General features: G+C 39.7%; 1 pseudogene; it reads right to left on the bottom strand.

Annotated features, from left to right (window-relative positions):
• Window positions 1-3,223, bottom strand: part of LOC102841171 — a 68,797-nt pseudogene extending 65,574 nt beyond the window's left edge.
• Window positions 3,224-5,827: the final 2,604 nt, after the last annotated feature.

Genomic DNA, 5,827 nt, shown 5'->3' with positions numbered 1-5,827 from the left:
TGATATCCCTCATCACACAGCCTCTTTGGAATCCAGCTTGAACCTCTGGAAGTTCTCTGTCAATGTATGCTTTTAGTTCTTTCTGTATAACCTTTAGCAAAATTTTACTCACATGGGATATCAAAGATATTGTCCGATAATTTCTGCATTCCATTGGGTCACCTCTCTTTGGAATGGACACAAATATGGATCTCTTGCAATCTGTCGGCCAGATAGTTGTGTTCCAAATTTCTTGGCATAGATAAGTGAGTGCCTCCATGCTGCCTCAATTTCTTGAAATATTTCAATTTTTATTGCATCAATTCCTGGTGCCGTGTTCTTTGCCAATTCCTTCAATGCACCTTGGACTTTCTCCTTCAGTATCATTGGCTCTTGATACATTACCTCTTGAAATTGAACATGAGCCATTTCCTTTTGGTACAGACTCTGTGTTTTCCTTCCATCTTCTTTTGATGCTTTCTGCATCATTCAATAATTTGCCCAGAAAATCTTTCAATAATGAAAGTTGAGTCTTGAATTTTTTTCTCCAGTTCCCCCATCTTGAGAAATGCTGAGAGTGTTCTTCCTTTTTGGTTTTCTGATTCCAGATCTTTGCATATTTTGTTGTAATATTTTGCTGCATCTTCTCGAGCCATTGTTTCACTCTTTCTGTTTGAAATTTTTTGTTCAGCTATCATACCTCCTCATTTCTTCCATTTGCTTTAGCATCTCTATGCTGCAGAGCAAGTTTTAGTGTCTCTTCTGACATCTATTTTGACCGCATCTTTTTTTCTTGTCTTCTTAATGACTTTTTGCTTTTTTCCTGTATGGTGTCCTTGATGTCATCCCACAATTCTTCTGGTCTTTGGACTTTAGTGTTTAATGTATCATATCTGTTCTTTAGATGATCTCTAAATTCTGGTGGGATATATTCAAGATCATGTTTTGGCTCTCATGGACTTGTTTTCATTTTCTTCAGCTTGAATTTGAATTTGCATATGATCAATTGATGGTCTGTTCCACAGTCTGCCCCTGGCCTTCTTTTGACTGATGATATGGATCTTTTCCATCATTTTTTTATGCAGATGTAGTGAATTTGATTTCTATGTATTCCATCTGGTGAGGTCCTTGTGTATAGTCTTCTCTTATGCTCTCTAAGGAAGGTATTTGGAATGAACAAATCATTGATTTTGCAGAATTCTATCATGCGATCTCCAGCATCATTTCTATCACCAAGGCCATATTTTCCAACTACTAATCATTCCTCTTTGCTCCCAACCTTTGCATTCCAATCACCAGTAATGACCAATATATCTTCACTGCATCTTTGATCAATTTCAGATTGAAGAAGTTGGTCAAATCCTTCTATTTCATCTTCACTGGCTTTAGTGTTTGGTGCATAAATTTGAATAATAGTGGTATTAACTTGTCTTCCCTGGAGATGAATAGGTATTATCCTATTACAGACAGCGTTATACCTCACTACTGATCAGGACATGTTCTTTTTGACAATGAATGCAACACCATTCCTCTTCAATTTATCATTCCTGGAGTAGTAAACCATATGGTTGTCAGATTCAAAATGTCCAATACCAGTCCATTTCAGCTCACTAATGCCTAAGATATTGATGTTTATTTGTTTCATTTCATTTTTGACTATTTCTAATTTTCCTAGATTCATCCTTGGTACATTCAATGTTCTGATTATTAATGAATGTTTACAGCTATTTCTCTTCATTTTGAGTTGTGCCCCATCAGCAAATGAAGGTACCGAGGGCTTTACTTCCACAGCCTTACTCCATTCGCATCATCATGGTCAACTTTACTTTGCGGAGGCAGGTCTTCCCCAGTTGCATTTTGAGTGCCTTCCAACCTGAAGGGTTATTTTTCAGCACTATATTGGGCAATGTTTCTCTACTATACATAAGGTTTTCAGTGACCAAATATTCGGAAATAGTTTTTCACTCCTTCTTCCTAGTCTGTCTTCATCTAGAAGGTCTTCTGAAACCTGTCCAACATGGGTGAGTGACCCTGCTGGTATTTAAAATACCAGTGGCAGTGGCATAGCTTCCAGAATCACTGAAACTCACAAGCCACCACAGTACAACAAACTGACAGAGGGGTCAGTTTAAAGTATAATATATTTTAATTCACAAAACAAAAGCATTTTTCCATAATTTTGTGTGAAAGTTGTAAATTTCCTCCTTAATTTCTTCTCATTCACTAATCTGTAAAAAACTCTTCGAACTTTTCAGCAGTATATTCAGCTATTGCCAACACTAGTCAAACTGGAAACTTTCACCTATCTGGAATAGTATCAATAATTCATGTATACTGGTACAAATGTATAAACCTAACATTAATTGTTTTTTGTTTGTTTGTTTTCTTTTTTTGTGGTAGGGAGAATATAAATCATAATTTATCATAATTGCTATATTTCCAGGGCATTGACCTTTGTAATGACGTTATTATTGTTAAGTGTTATTTGGTCCTTCCAACATTTAGCAACCCTGTATAGGGTTTCTGAGGAGCTGCTGGTACATTTGAACTGTCGACCTTGCAGTTAGCAGTCCAGTGCTTATCCTACAGTGTCACACCAGGACTCTGCCTATTTCATGATATAATTAAGAACAGATAGATCTGGTAGAGTAGTGGGTTATGAGTTGGGCTGCTAACCACAAGGTAAGCAGTTCGAATTTATTAGCTGCTCAGAGGGAGAGAGATGAGGCTTTTCTTCTCCCATAAAGTTTTATAGCCTCAGAAACCCTATATTGGGTAGCTATGAGTCTGAATAGACTCTATGGTACATCACCACCACCACCAGTACTGAAGAATGAAGTTCAATCTGGACTGAAGGCATTAGTGAAAACAATGCTCCAGGTATTGATAGAATACCAATTGAGATGTTTAAACAAATGGATGCAACCCTGAAAGTGCTTACTCATTTAGATAACAAATTTGGAAGATGGTTACCTGACTGGGAGATTTCAATACAAATATGAATTTGTTAATATAAATTCCAGTAAATGTTTGACCACATATATCTGTTGTCCCATAAGTTCTTTTTTTCTTTTTCTTTTTCTTTTTTTTTAAGGGAAAGTTGTTCTCCTTTTAGTCATTATTTTTACCTAATGGTTTTAAAGACCTCAACTCCCAGACTCATGAGCAGTGGAGCTTCAGGATATATCCGAATTCCCACAATAGTCACCTCCTCTACATCCTCCTTTTCGCCTCCTGGCTTCATTCACTTTTCTAGCAGCCATGTCTTTAAATTCCAGAACAAGGCAGCCCTGACTAGCGCTGCCACTCCTGTCATGGATGCTGGTAGTACATGCTAGACTTGGGGTATATGCTGCCTCACAACTCCTGGGAGCAGTGGAGGAAAGATCAGGAAGGACCTATAGCAAAAGGGCAGCCACAGACAGGACTACCATTGCCTGGTACACTTCCAGTATCCACAAACATACTGGTCCCTATGGACACCTCTCTCTCCCTCTTGTGCACCTATAAGCCTCTATTTTTTGTTTTATACTTCAAACATACACAAAACCCTAATTCAATGGCATCATTGTCCCTGCCAAGCTCAACTGCATATACTGCAAGGTCAGTTGCATGTTTCCTGCTGATATAGCTCTGGACTTTGTCCAGTAGATTCTCATGAGGTTTTAGTATTATAAACTGTGTAGGGATTTAACTAAGGATTATACATGGATTGTCTTTATATGACATAGTGCTTTTACAATCACCAGATCACATAATGTCCTATTTCACAGAATGTATAATGAACATTGAGTAATGTATTTCTCTATATGTGTCTTTTTGTTTTTATGTTTTTATTGTGAATTATGTGATACTTTACATGGGAGAACATTAGCTTTACATTTATCCTATTGTATTTTGTTTCATTGCAATGATTACAATTCCCTGCATGCAAGTCCCCAGCCACTCCATCTCTCGACATCATCATCTTCTCCTCCATCCCTGGCGTCACTTCTTCTTTGGATAGGGTCCCACACTTTGCTTTTCCAGGATTCCAGAGACCTCCACTCTTGGACTGCAAAATCAACCACTACCATTTTGTTACAAAACGTCCACCTTTACCTTTTCAATACTCACAGTCAGTCCTGATAGCAATCATTCCCAATTGAACCACAAGAGTCTTATCCCCATTACCTTTTATCAGCCCCATCCAGACAGGTGGAAACCACTTAGTGGAGATTCTACCTTTCTCTGTACCTTATGGAAATAGGTTCCCTGTTGAAAGCTTGTAAGCCAGTAACCTCTTGCTTTTGTGGCTAGTGGTGGCTGTGTGCCGTGGAGTGGGTTCCGACTCATAGAGACCCTGTACAAGGTTTCCGAGGCTGTAAATCTTTATGGGAGCAGAACGCCTCATCTTTGTCCCATGGAACAGCTGGCAGTTTTGAACTGCTTTTGTAATCCCCCCATTTTGGGTAGCCAATATCTCAGTTACCCATCCTTGTTGACCCTGTGTACCAAGGGGGTGGGAATGAACCACACTGTACAAATTTGTTCATTCCTTTGTCATACTGTATCCACAAGCATGGATCAAGTTCATCAAATTGTGGTGGATTACTCTTTTTCCTCTTCTTTATTCTTCTCATCATGTTCTGATCATCCAACCTTTGAAGCCAGGTCAAATGAGTACTATCTGAAAGTGTGGGTGTTCTTGTGCATCTCCCCTCACTTCATATAAACTGGATGCTTCACATTCTGCTCTAGTCCTCTGGGGCCATGTCCCTGCCCCTTGGCCCATGAGTTCCCAGGTCTCAACATACTGGCAACCAGGTCTCAATCCAGGTTAACAGGAGTCTATTGAATGTGCTCAGATTTATCTCACAACTTCATTGCTGTTTTTCTCCCACTTCCCCTTATTGGTGAGCAACATGATCAGCAGCAAGACCACATGCCTGATCACGTATTCCCCTTGATGGCTCATGGGAGAACAACTTGCTTGTTCTTATAGTAGTCAATCAGACTGCTGTTATTGTTTTTTTATTTTTCTGCTGGGTTTTCCTTCAAGAAATATCTTCTGTTCTTCTAGTTTCCCCAGATTGGTCTGCTTGTCTTTTCAAGTGGAAATTCCCACCTAAGAAGATTCTGGATGGGGATCAGTATTCCACCTATGGTCTTATGCAATGCAAAGGCTCCACAGGAAGCCTCCTTCCCTAGGCAATTCTAGCCCAATTTTAGGCATTCCATTCAGTTATAGGCTGAAGATGTCCTAACAAGCTTTTATGATGTTTCTGGCTATTCCTTTCTCTCCTCCTCAAATATCTACTTTACAATAGTAGGAAAGGGAAACCAAGTTTCAAAAGACTGTCAAGCGAGATGGGAAATTTCCACTTGAAAGGACAAGCAGACCAGTCTGGAGTGGCTTGAAGAACAGATGATACTTCCTGAAAGAAAGACCACCAGGAAAAATACAAAACAATATAGGCAGATTGGCTGTTACTACAAGAACAAACAAGTTGCTTGTTCTTGAGACATCAAGGCAAGTGGTCAGGTACTCTCAGTGCAAACCCCTGTCCAAGACTAAGATTCAGTGGGAATACACGCTCTGATTGGTGACCATGTTCGTCACCGATAAGGGGAAGTGAGAGAAAAACAGCAATGAAGCTGCAAGTTAAGCCCTACAATGTTAAATAGGCTCCTGTGAACCTGGGTGGAGACCTGGTTGGCCAGCAGTGTGGCAAGACCTGGGGTTTCTTGGGCCCATAGTCAGTGACAGAGCCACAGAGGACTAGAGTGGAGAGTGAAGCATCCAGCTGATAAGGAGAGAGGGCATACGCACAAGAACACCCACACTTGCAGAAAATATCCACTTGAT

The sequence above is a fragment of the Chrysochloris asiatica genome, unplaced genomic scaffold (assembly GCF_000296735.1).
Source record: "Chrysochloris asiatica unplaced genomic scaffold, ChrAsi1.0 scaffold00240, whole genome shotgun sequence".
Classification (NCBI taxonomy): Eukaryota; Metazoa; Chordata; class Mammalia; order Afrosoricida; family Chrysochloridae; genus Chrysochloris; species Chrysochloris asiatica.
This window is presented reverse-complemented; position numbering and strand designations above follow the sequence as displayed.